Raw genomic sequence first — 13,069 nt, 5'->3', positions numbered from 1 at the left:
TAGGACAAGGCCAGCATGAGAATGAGGGAAAGAAACTGAGATCATGAGAAAAGAGGAACTGAACGCCACAAAGCGATACAACTGTTGCAATATGCTGATATAGCATGAAGTAAGCTATTGTGTAGTCACTACCAATCAGGAGTTTGGCTTTTGCAATATGTATGAACTAATTATTTAGAATATAAATGTAAGCAAGAAAACAAATAAAATTGAGCCTGATTGATCAACATTGGTTGAGTCAGTCTCTCTCTTTCCAACAAATGGTGACCCCGAGGTGATACCGCACCACAGTTGGAGGAGTAGAAGTTCAAGTCCTGCAAGCAGAGGGACGTCAAAAAAAGAGCTTCCGCGCCCCAGTGCTCACATCAGTGAAGCCGACAGAAAGACAGTGAAAGAGCTTCCGTGCCCCGGTGCTCACATTGGTGGGGCCGGCTGATACGTACTGCCGAAACCTCGGGGAGCTGCACAGCACTAACTGACACGGAGAGGCAAGCAGCATATGATTTATTTGCCTGTATGCTAGAAAAATGGCAAGTCCAAAGTATAGATATTAAAAAGGAGTTGCCAGGCTTGCTAGCATATGGATATGCTAAGAAGTGCTTTATAAACCCCCATACAGTACATAAGCTTTCTGAATGGCAAAAATTTAGAGATAAGATATGAGAGGTGAGTTTAGATGATGATAAAACAGCTAAAAAGTTAAGAAATCAGTGGCGAGCAGTATGTAATGCTCTGCTGCAACACCAAGTAGAAAAATGAGCAGCTCAGCAGGCAGTAGTAGCCCAGGAAATGAATCTGACATTTTCATCAGAGTCAGACTCTCCCTTGCCTCCTGGATGTACAACAGTACATCTGCCTCCAGAGCAAATGGGTGCCGCCAGAGAAGACACGGTAGCTGCAAACTCTGTACCATCAGCTCCCCCAATGCCTCCAGTTGCTGTGGGTCAGCTGACAGATACATGTCCATTACCATGGACTGGGGAGAGCGATGAAACTATTCCAAAAGTTGAATCAGATTTGACAGAGGTAGTGGCCAAAAATTAGAAGGAGGTATAGAGTGCACTAGCTAAAGAAGGAGTAGAACGAGGGAATGCACAGATGATAGAAGCAAGAAGCTCGATGGCATGCCCGGTAATATATAATCCTGCACCAGGAGGAAGTGTCACTGCCCAATTGACTTCCCTTGATTGGAAATTACTTTCCCAGTTGCGTTCCACTGTTAGCCAATATGAGGTAAACAGTGAGCCTGCTCGGCAAATGCTAGATTATATCTGGAGTACATATTTGCTGTTGCCAGCAGATTGTCGGGGTATTTCTAAGCTTGTGTTTACACCCCACCAACTTTTGTTATTTCAAGCTCACTGGCAAGCCCTAGTGCAAGAGTCAGTTGCCACACAGAGACAACCTGGAGATCCTCTACATGAGGTTACCTTAGATAAATTGCTGGGAATAGGCAATTGAATAAGGACAAAAGCACAAGCTCTGTTAGGACCAGAAAAATGTTGAGAGGTCATAAAGCTCGCTAGAGCTGCTATGGATAAAGTAAAAGATCCACATAAAACCTATATATATATGAGAATAAAACAAAGTACAGAAGAACCATTAGGCAAATTTGTAAATCAACTACTAAAAAGAATAAAAAAAGCTAGAGTGCCACTCTATATGCAAAGAGCTATGTTAAAACAGTGTATACTCCAAAATAGTAATCAGGCTACAAAAAACCTAGTTAACACCTTAAGAGCTAATGGGTCTGTAGAATAGGCTCTAGAGAAAGGAGCATCAGTACCTTCTAGGCCTCAGGCGTTTATTGTAGAGGCTATTAAAAGGCTAGGTGAAACATTTCAGAAACAAGCAGAGAGTAGTCAAGCTCAAGTTTTTGCTACTCTTGCCCCACTCCAAGCTGCTGTTACAGCAAGTCAGCTGAAGCAAGGCAGAGAAGACTGAAAACAGTGCTACTGCTGTGAAGCAGTAAGTCACTTTCGCCGAGAGTGTCCTGCAGGTGGAGTACGGTGTCAGAAGTGTTGCTCTGATACCCATAACACAGGAGCCTGTCGGAGGAAATTGAGAAACGGCAAGACCAGCGCGCCATCCAGCCACCACGCCGAAACACAAATAGCAGCTGTACAGCAGCCAGCGACCTGCACCCTGCCACCTCTAGAAGCCTCAGCCTGTACTTAGCAGCCACAGTGGACATCTCTATTAAAGAACAATCGCCCTGTGCCAATTCCCACTAGAGTAAAAAGACCAGTAACCTATCAGGGACAGCCGGTTCCTGCTTTACTTTTGAGACGATCTTCTACTTTTTTAAAAAAATTAGACATTACTGTGAGATTTATTGATGCTAATTTTACAGGCGAGATTTGTATTTTAGCACAAACACTGTATCCTCCAGTGCTCATTCCAGCTGGCACCCGGATAGCTCAATTGTTACCATTTTCGACCTTGGCTCCGGAACATCGCTCAAAAACACAAAGAGGGGACTATGGTTTTGACTCTACAAGAAAATCAGCATTCTTAACACTAGACCTGCTAAAGTACAATATATTGGTTGAAGTCACATGTGTGTGCTTACACCCACAAGTCCTGTGTGAATTCCCAGCCGCTGGACGCAAGCAAAGAATGACAGCACCCAGCAGTCCAGCAGAACGAAAGTGGCATCGCGTGCTCCTGATCCTTCAACCTGTGATAGTTCAGCTCCAGCCAGTGTAGCCTAATCCCCTAGTAGTAGAAAATAGAACTAATGTACTAACATTGTTCCATAAACTACAAAGCACCCGACCACTATTAATTAAAAGTTCTAACTGTCTGCACTGCGACAAGCCTAACTGTGGTGCTTGAGTAAAAATATATTGTGAGGCTTGTTGCAGACAGTGGTAGGTTTTTCAACAGCAGCTTGCACAGCCATGGTGCCCACGTTGCTCCTTTTATTGGCATCATTATAATTGGCAAACCACCATAAAAATTATACAGGGTGCAGTACTGTGCCAGAAGCAGTAAACCTTGTTCAAGATTTAGGTCAAAAAGATAAGCTAGAATTAGTATTTTTAATAGAAAAAGAGGTGTGTCGCCTGTTAGCACAAAAGGCTACTCGCATATTGCAGACAACCTGCAAATATGAAGTGAAGATACCTCATATGCATCAAGTGGATCCTACTAATTAAGATATGTGTTGTCGCCGCTGGGCTCACAAAGCTACCAAAAATAGACAAAAGGCAAAACATGTAGGTCACTTAGGTTAATCAATGTGATCAAAATAGTTTGTGTTTATCACTTGCCACGCCTTCCAATCCATTTCGCACTTGTTTAATTGGAAAACAAGAATGAGCAAGGGAAGCGTGGAAAAGTTACGTTTCTCATTGGCAAAATGAGACAACAGCACAACAAGAATATTGCTCTTGGTTTGCTGAAATCATTCAGCAAGGCAGTATTTCTCGCCGTGACCCTCTCCTGCCTATTAATTTGGCTATATGGCTCGAAAAACGCCATCTTCTTAGAGCCCTTGTTCAGCAATTAAAAAAAGGGGGGAGAATAGGGGAGAGGAGTAAGACATTCGGGTATTAGAATGGTTACAGCCACCCCTATGACAATGTAAAACTGTTTTTCAAAAATCAGAAATGTTGGCAGTCCTTATCCATAAAGGTAGACAGCGTGCACAACAGATTACGGGGAATGAACCAGGCACTATTCTGTTGCCAATAGCTCGAGATATACTGCAATGGTACATTGAAAATCATGAGGAGGTGGGCCTTGCTCTGCTGGGAGGAGGGGCCATGGTTGTGACAACGGTAAAGTGGCCCCCACCTTTGCGATGTGTGGGAGAACAACAGTGGCTGAGCAAACCTCTGCGGAGTGAACAGCCCATCCCTGAAGCACAGTTTTCACAGATGCTGGGAAAAAGTCACAAAAAGCTGCTATTACATGGCAGCAGGGAAATAAATGGCAAGAAGTAATATTGCCTGCTGAAGAGGGGGATTCTTTACAAACTTTGGAATTGTCAGCTGTTGTATGGGTCATGACAAATTTGTCAGAACCCGTGAACATTGTTACAGATTTGTTATATGTTGCTGAGATAGTGCAAAGAATTGAGAGTTCAGAAATAAGACAAATAAATAACAAGAGACTAGGGAACCTTCTCATTCAAATAAGGTCGGCAATTCAAACAAGAACACACCCCAATGCAGTTATTCACATTTGCAGTCATAAGTGAGACATTAGGTTAGGCGAAGGAAACGATAGAGCTGATAAGCTGGTTGCAGTAGCAGGAACACCACCCCTGCCCCCCCAGAACCAAGCTAGGGAGTCACACACTATATTCCATCAGAATGCCAAGGGGTTGATGCGAGCATTTAAGATAACCTCAACCGAGGCTACTGATATAGTAAGAGCTTGTCCTATTTGCAGTTACCACAATGGAGGGGTCGGTATAAGAGTAGGAGTCAACCCCTGGGGACAGGGACCAAATGAAATATGACAAATGGATGTTACTCATATTCCATCATTTGGTAGACTAAAATATGTGCATGTTACAGTGGACACATATAGCAAGTATGTATGGGCTACAGCTCAGGCAGGAGAACGGGCCAGTCGTGTACTTCGACATCTTACTGCCTGCTTTGCAGTCATGGGAGTGCCAAAGACAATAAAAACTGATAACAGCCCTCCGTATACTAGCTCTCATGTCACAACCTTCCTGCAAACTTGGGGGGGTGGAACACAAAACAGGCATTCCTCACTCACCCACTGGGCAGGCTGTGGTAGAGTGCACGCATAGAATGCTTAAAGCATATTTAAAGAAACAGAAGACAGTAACAGATTTACAGCAAAGATTGACCACTGTGTTATTTGTAATAAATCATTTGTGTGTGTTTGGAGATTTAAAAGAGCCAGCAGCCGTGAGGCATGCTAAAGGCCCTGATAAGGAACATCAAACCAATGTATGAGTTAAATACAAAGATCCTAAAACAGGCATTTGGCTAGAACCAGCAAAAGTGCTGTTCTATGGGCGTGGTTATCTGTGTGTTTCTAGCCCCACAGGCTCACAGTGGATCCCAGCAAGAAATGCCAGGCCATCTTATGGCAGAATTTCTGAATGAGCAGTCTGAGGACTTACGAGAGAATTAAAACGAAGATATTAATCACGCTGAGACCGATATTGGATAGCCTCAAAAGGCAAATAGGTGAGCGAGTAAACCAAGCTATAGATCAAATTACATCCCCCGGAGGGATTGGAGAACTGCAGTGGGTCCTCTCATCTACCTTTGGTAGAACAACTACGACAGGACATTGCTCAATTTGTAAAGATTGGAAGTGTACCTCTTGGTTGTTGTTAGACTGTGGTGGATGCGGTCGTAGAGTGTAGGTTAACCAAGTGGTATTGTTTGATCGAATTTGTTACTTGTGCTTTGATCAATACTGCAGGGAGACACCCGTTACTGCACTAGAAAAAGATACAGGGCTTCCCGCCCACTTGGCAAGCCAGTTGTTTGAGTCTCCAGAACAAAGAATAATAGCCGGAGCACGCTGAGAGATAAAGCATCACGCGGTGCGCTTGCTTGCTGCTGCAAGCTCAAAGATTTGTGCTACGTGCTGTGGTAAAACAGTAGGTGTCCCCAGAAGGTGGGTAATTCCAGAAAATGACTAGGATGATCTTTGTGCTCGTTTTGCTAGTGTTGGGAAAGATTAATCAGGGAAACCTTATAAATATGATTGCTTAGCAAAAGATTCTGAAAATATGAAACCTGTAATCAAGATAGAAATGGAAGCTTACTTTGAGTGGTAGGATACCGAGTCTTAGTTACTATATAACCTAAAGACAATAGCCTGGCCAGCTGAAGGAGAATCCCTTTTGATTGAACAATACCTTTCTGCTGGCTAAGGGATCCAAAGGTCGATGTAGCAAAACAGGAAAGTCTGAAGAGTAGTTTTTAGAGTTTAAAATATAACACATGGTAATGTAGTAGTTCTTATAGGCTGTATGTAGATTCTATAGGGTTTTGTGTCTTGTATTGGTTGGTCACTGTAAATTAGAATATTCATCACAAAAGGAGATATAATGTATTGTAACCAGAACCTCGCTCTCTCTGGTCCCTGCTCTCTTGTCTTGGCTCTCCTACCTTTCGCCCCTCTTCTCTTCTCTCTTGGCCCCTACGCTCTTGGTTTTCCCTCCTCTTCTCTCTTCGCCCTCTTCACCCTCTTGGTTTTCCCTAGCTCTTCTCTCTTGGCTTTCTCTCTCTGGTCCCTACCCTCTTGCTCCCTCTCTCTCTCTCTCTCTCTCTCTCTCGGACTTCCCTTCAGCCGAGGCTGGTGGCTGAAGGGAAGACCCTTTCTACCCATGACCCTTGCAATAAAACCACATATTCTAGAATATCTCAAGTTTGCAGAGTACCTTGTCCCTGTCCCTGATATCAAATGCTTCTACAGCTAGGATGGGGCATAAATCTAAAAAGAGGGGCAAACGCAATGCCTCCAATATAAAAAAATGCTAATGTGTGGGTTACTTGGGCAAATGCAACCAAGACTAATGCTTTTTGTCTGTCATTAGCCAAGTGTCTCACAGCCTTTCAAAACCTGCCTGATAAGGTTACCCTTTAATCTTATTAATCCAAAAGACAGAAAATTGTTTAGCAAATACAGTAAACTTGTTCATTGTACTCAAAGTTACAGCAGTCAAATTGCTGCCTGCATTATTAGCAATTTAAATACCAGTTTGCCTTGGGACCCACAGGAAATAGACTTGTTAGGATCGATAGCAATTGGAAATTATGCTGAAAGTTGGACCCAAACGTGCTTTGTATTTGGTAATATTCAACAAAAGCAAAACCCTTTCAAAAACATCAATGGGGCAACCTGAACCAATGTGTCCTCTCATGTTCAGGGATACAACTATCAAGAAAATGAGTACTGTGGTAACAAGAGTGATCACCAGGGGTTTGAGGCATATGGTGTAACAGCCAGCAGTAACAGAAACAGGATTTGGAACAATAATACAGGAAAGTATTGCCAGCAAGAATTTTCCTAATCTGTAGGGATAGAGCATGGCAAACAATACCTAAAGCAGTTATAAGAGGTCCCTGTTAACTAGGTCAGCTTACATTATTTGCCCCTGACCGCCACACACTGCCCTCTTTGATCAATAGCACTCTGGTACAGTGACGATGATCTTTACGGGCCCTTGATAAAAATTGTAATGAACAAAGTAGAGTTATGGGGTCCTGCAGCTCGTATTTTTGCATCTCTAACCCCTGGAGTTGGCACAGCTCATGCATTGGTGTCACTTAATAAACTTGCATGTTGGGCTATAAAGCAAGCAAATGTTACTACGAAGGTCATATCAGCACTAACTCAGGATGTAAACAGCCTGAGACACGCGGTTCTTAAAAACAGAGTGGCTATTGACTTCCTCCTTCTTGCCCAAGGACACGGGTGTTCGGAGTTCAAAGAGATGTGTTGCTTTAATTTATCCGATCACAGCCAATCAATACATGCACAACTGGACTGGCTAAAAAGGCACACGACAGAGATTAAACTTTCACAAAATCCCCTAGATGACTGGCTAACCCAGACTTTTAGCCTAACACCCTGGTTAACTCAGCTTTTGAAAGAAGGGCTACGGGTTTTGCTTATGATTTTAATTGTCATTCTATGTGTAAGATTAGTGTTTGCGTGCTTTTTTCGTCGTCAGTCCCAAATACTTGCAACCATTAAAGAAAAAGGGGGAATTGTGGAGAAGATAGCTGAGGAATGGGTAGAGGATAAGGGACACAATAGCTCTTAGACTAATATTATAACTAGAAGCTAGGACAAGGCCAGCATGAGAATGAGGGAAAGAAACTGAGATCATGAGAAAAGAGGAACTGAACGCCACAAAGCGATACAACTGTTGCAATATGCTGATATAGCATGAAGTAAGCTATTGTGTAGTCACTACCAATCAGGAGTTTGGCTTTTGCAATATGTATGAACTAATTATTTAGAATATAAATGTAAGCAAGAAAACAAATAAAATTGAGCCTGATTGATCAACATTGGTTGAGTCAGTCTCTCTCTTTCCAACAGTAGGGGATATGGTCCACCCACTCAATGCCATGTTCTCTTGCCCAGGTGTTCATAAGGCTATTCCTGAAATGAGTCTCATTGTTGGCCTCAGTTCTCTTGTGGGTACCATGCCTCCAAAGGACCTGCTTTTCAAGACCCAGGATGGTGTTCTGGGCAGTAGTGTGACGGGGTAGGTCTCCAACCACCCACTGGTGGCTTCTACCATTGTGAGCATGTAGCACTTGCCTTGGTGGGTCTGGGGCAGTGTAATGTAATCAATCTGCCAGGCTTCCCCATACCTGTATTTGGAGCACAGCCCCCCATACCACAGGTGCTTCACCCACTTAGCTTGCTTAATCAGAGCTGACATCTCACAGTCATGGATAACCTGGGAGATGCTGCCCCTGGCCAGATCCACCTCTGGGTCTTGTGTCTACTTATAGGTGGCATCTCTGCCCTGATGGCCTGAGGCATCAGGGGCACATCGAGCTAGGAACAACTGTTCCTTGTGTTGCCAATCCAAATCTATCTGTAACACCTCGATTTTTGCAGCCTGATCCACCTGCTCATTGTTTTGATGTTCCTCATTAGCCCAGCTCTTGGGGACATGGGCATCTACATGCAGACTTTCAGAGGTAGCTTCTCTACCCGAGTGGCAATGTCTTGCCATTCGTCAGCAGCCCAGATTGGTTTTCCCCTCTGCTGCCAATTGGCCTTTTTCCACCTTTCCAGGCAGGAAAGCCCTCCACAGAGCATTGTCTACCATCCATGAATCAGTGTAGAGGGAGAGTTCTGGCCACTTCTCTTGCTCAGCAATATCCAGGGCCAAATGGATGGCTTTGAGTTCAACAAGTTGATTTGATCCATCTTCTCCTTCAGTAGCTTCTGCAACCTGTCACATGGGGCTCCATTCAGCTGCTTTCCACTTTCAGTTTTTCTTTACAATGTGACAGGAACTGTCAGTGAAAAGAGTGTAACGTCTTTCTTCTTGTGGCAGTTGGTTGTAAGGTGGAGCTTCCTCAGCATGTGACATCTGTTCCTGCTCCTCTTCATCTATGAGACCAAAGTTCTCATCTTCAGGCCAATTCCTAATCATCTCCAAGATCCCAGAGCAATCTGAGTTTCCAATACTGGCGTGCTGTGTGATGAGGGCAATCCATTTGCTCCATGGGCCATCGGTGGCATGGTGGGTAAAGGGAACTCTTCCTTTGAACATCCACCCCAGCACCAGCAGTTGGAGTGGCAGGAGAAGTTGTACTTCTGTGCCAGTCACCTCTGAGGCAGCTTGAACTCCTTCATAGGCTGCCAGAATCTCCTTCTCTGTTGGAGTGTAGGTAGCTTCAGACCTTTAACTTCAGCTCCAGAATCCCAGTGGTTGGCCTCAACTCTCCCCAGGCACCTTCTGCCAAAGGCTCCAGGACAGGCCATGGCTCTCACCTGCAGAGTAAAGGACATTCTTCACCTTTGGTCCCATCCTGACTGGGACAAGGGCTACTGCATGAGTGATCTCCTGCTTGATCTGAACAAAGGCGTGTTGCTGTTCAGGGCCCCAGTGGAAATGGTTCTTCTCGTAGGTGACCAGATAGAGAGGGCTCACAATCTGGCTGTACTCAGGGTTGTGCATTCTCCAGGAACCTAAGGCACCTATGAAAGGTTCTGTTTCCTTCTTGCTGATCAGTGAAGACCTTGCTGTGAGCTTGTTGATTACCTCAGAAGTATCTGGTGTTGTCTGTCTCTTGGGCAGGTCTCTTGACTTTGCTCTTTTTGATGGCAAAGCCAGCTTCCAGGAGAATCTGGATGATTTTTTCCCCATTCTCAAATACTTCCATTGCCATCTTCCCCTACACAATGATGTCATCAATGTATTGCAGATGTTTTGGAGCCTCACCCTTTTCCAGTGCAGCCTGGATGAGTCCATGGCAGATGGTGGGGCTGTGTTTCCACCCCTGGGGCAGTCAGTTCCAGGTGTAAGGCATGCCCCTCCAGGTGAAGGCAAACTGGGACCTGCATTCTACTGCCAAAGGAATGGAGAAAAATGCATTGCAAAGTCAATAGTGGTGTACCACTTCACTGCCTTGGACTCCAGCTCATACTGGACTTCCACCATGTCCAGCATGGCAGTGCTCAGCAGTGGAGTCACTTCATTCAAGCCACGATAGGCCACAGTCAGTCTCCATTCTCCATCAGACTTGTTTGCAGGCCAAATGGGGCTGTTGGAGGTTGAATGGGCCTTGCTGACCCCGCCTTGACTTTTCAGCTCATGGATCATCTTGTGGATGGAGATTAGGGCATGTCAATTCATCCAGTATTGCTGATGATGCACCGTTGAGGTGACAATTGGTACTTACTGTTCTTCAACCTTCAAGAGTCCAACAGCAGAAGGATTTTCAGACAGCCCAGGCAAGGACTTTCAATTGCTTCATGCCTTCTACCTCCACAGCAGCTATTCCAAAAGCCCACCTGAGTCCTTTTGCATCTTTGAAATAACCACTCTGGAGGAAATTCATGCCCAGAATACAGAGGCCCTCTGGACCAGGAAACAATAGAGTGTTTCTCCTACTCTTTCCCAGTCAAACTCACCTCAGCTTCCAGCAGGGTCAACTGCTGTGATCCCCCTGTCATCCCAGCAATAGAAACAGGTTCTTCCCCGACATGTCCTGATGGGATTGAGTACACTGTTGCACCAGTGTCAACAAAAGCCACATATTCCTATGGTTCTGATGTGCCAGGCCATTGGATCCACACAGCCCAAAAGATGCAATTTTCCCTGGTCTCTACCTGGCTAGAGACAGGGCCTCTCTAGTCCTGGCTACTGTTCCCTTCCTAGGCATATATTCTGGATGTTCCTTCAAGGGGGCCACACATATCATCCTCCCGTCTATTATACCTGGCAGATCAGTCACAGGAAGCTGGGGCTACATTCATTTTTATGGAACTCCCTCTGTTAGTAGTTTCTTCCTTTAGCTTGCATACTCATGCTGCTAGGATAGAGATGGGTTTCCCATCCCACCTTCTCATGTCTTCCCCATGTTCACACAGGGAAAGACATGAGAAGAACCACAGGTCAGCCTGGGGGATGTGCTGCTGGGGCCCTGACAGGCTCTGTGTCCTCAGGGATGGCTGGGAGGCACCTCAGGGGACACAAGCCAGAGCTCCAGCACATCTGCCAGGGTGAGTGAGGGCAGCGGACTGCCCTGGCTGCCAAGGGCTCTGCTCCCTGTGCAGACCAGTCCTGGCGTGGCCAGAACTGACACAGAGATTTCAGGGCCACCTGCAGCAATAGTGTCCAGTGGCCTTGGGCTCATGCCCTTGAGCCCTCCTCGCCACGGCCAGAGCCCGCAGAGATGGCAGAGCCTCTGCCTCCACGGGGAGGGTGGCCATGTCTCCTCGAGCAGGGCGGCCGAGTCGCTGCTGCCCTGGTGCCCCTGGACGCCACAGAAACAACACCAGAGCATGCACAGGAACAGCAGCAGCCCCAACGCCAGCGCCTGCTCGCCCAGGTGTCCGCACCAGCCGCCACGCCAAAAGGGGGCATGCTGTGGGCACCACTGCGCGTGGTTTGGCAAAAGGCTTCAGCAGAATTGGCCACAATGGCCTTCTCTTGACTTGCCAGCCTTACAACTGCTGCTGTGGCCTTTGGCCCTGACAGACTTCAAAAGCTGTGCTTGAGGGCAGACTTGCCTAACACAGGCATGTGAAAAATGAGATTCACTTTCTTGGTAAAATTTTAAAAGTTTAATAAAAAGACAATTAGGAGACCAAAATGAAGGAAAACATTACACGGCTGGGTAACTTGACATGCAGCCATGACCTGAATGAGCTAACGAGACCTCACAAGCTAACACCTGCTAATGAGAAGGTTCACTCCTTAAAAGTACCGGCCTGTTGCATATTTATTAATTCACGTGCATGATTCACACATTCCTCTTGAGTGTGAATTTCTTTGTTCAGTTTCAACCTCCCCCCAAACATTTTATCAAGTAGATCCATCTGCGAGTGGCTCCATTCCGTCTGATAGCATAGGTTCAATAAATTCCTTTCCTGAAGTTTTGGTCAGTAATCTTCATAAGGTAATTCAGGAATGTGGGGGATTTTCTCCATCCTTCCGGTTTAGCCAGTCTAGATGTTACAAAAACAGTCTTTAATATCATGTTACAGCCTTAGAAATATATATATATTCATGACAGTACTTACTTCTAAGTTTCATTAATAGCAGAAGTAAATAATACTGCAAAACCTTCCCACAATATACTTATAGCATTTAATATTTATGAAAAGCCAACTTTATAAAATGTATTTATAACAATATCTCCCCTTCCCCTCCTCTTTCTTTTTACCAGTCATTTGTCTTGAGTCATATTCCTTGTTTTCTAGCCTCCATTATTTGCTCATTTCTTTCACAGATAAATTTTGGTTCTTCAAAGAGGTTTTCTATATTATTTTGTTTCTTTAATATCATGATCTTTTGTGCCGTTACGGATGTAGTCAACTATTGGTCTCTGGGCATTGTTACCACTTGCATGCCTTGAACTACATTTGTGATTAGTTGAATAAAAGAAGGGATCAAACAAGGAAGAAATATCAGACCAGCGGCAGCACACAGAAGAAAAAATCCTAGCTTTTTCCACCATTCTATTCCCAATAGATTATTCCACCAGTTTTTAGCATTGATTCTCATTTTTGAACTGGTACATGAGCTATTTTTCTGATATCATTGACTATATCTAGACCAGCATCCCCATTGTCATCTATTTTCAAACAATAATCTGATGTATTAAATTTTCCACAAATGCCCCCTTCTTCAGCTAATAAATAGTCTAAAGCCAACCTATTTGGAGATACTGCAGCCCTTGTTTGGCATTGTTGACTAGATATTAATTCCAATGCTCAACCAGTTCTATTTGTTACTACTTCAACAACAGCCTGGAGCCTTAGAATGCAATTCACATATAAGTTGGGGTCTGACGTCCCCAGGTCTCATCCTGTGCTCAGGTGGCTGGCCCATATATTTCCAAAATACATTCACAGGGCCATT

Source organism: Zosterops lateralis, assembly GCF_965231275.1.
Source record: "Zosterops lateralis genome assembly, chromosome: 16".
Taxonomy (NCBI): Eukaryota; Metazoa; Chordata; class Aves; order Passeriformes; family Zosteropidae; genus Zosterops; species Zosterops lateralis.
The sequence above is the reverse complement of the archived record's forward strand: the minus strand, read 5'-3'. Positions refer to the sequence as shown.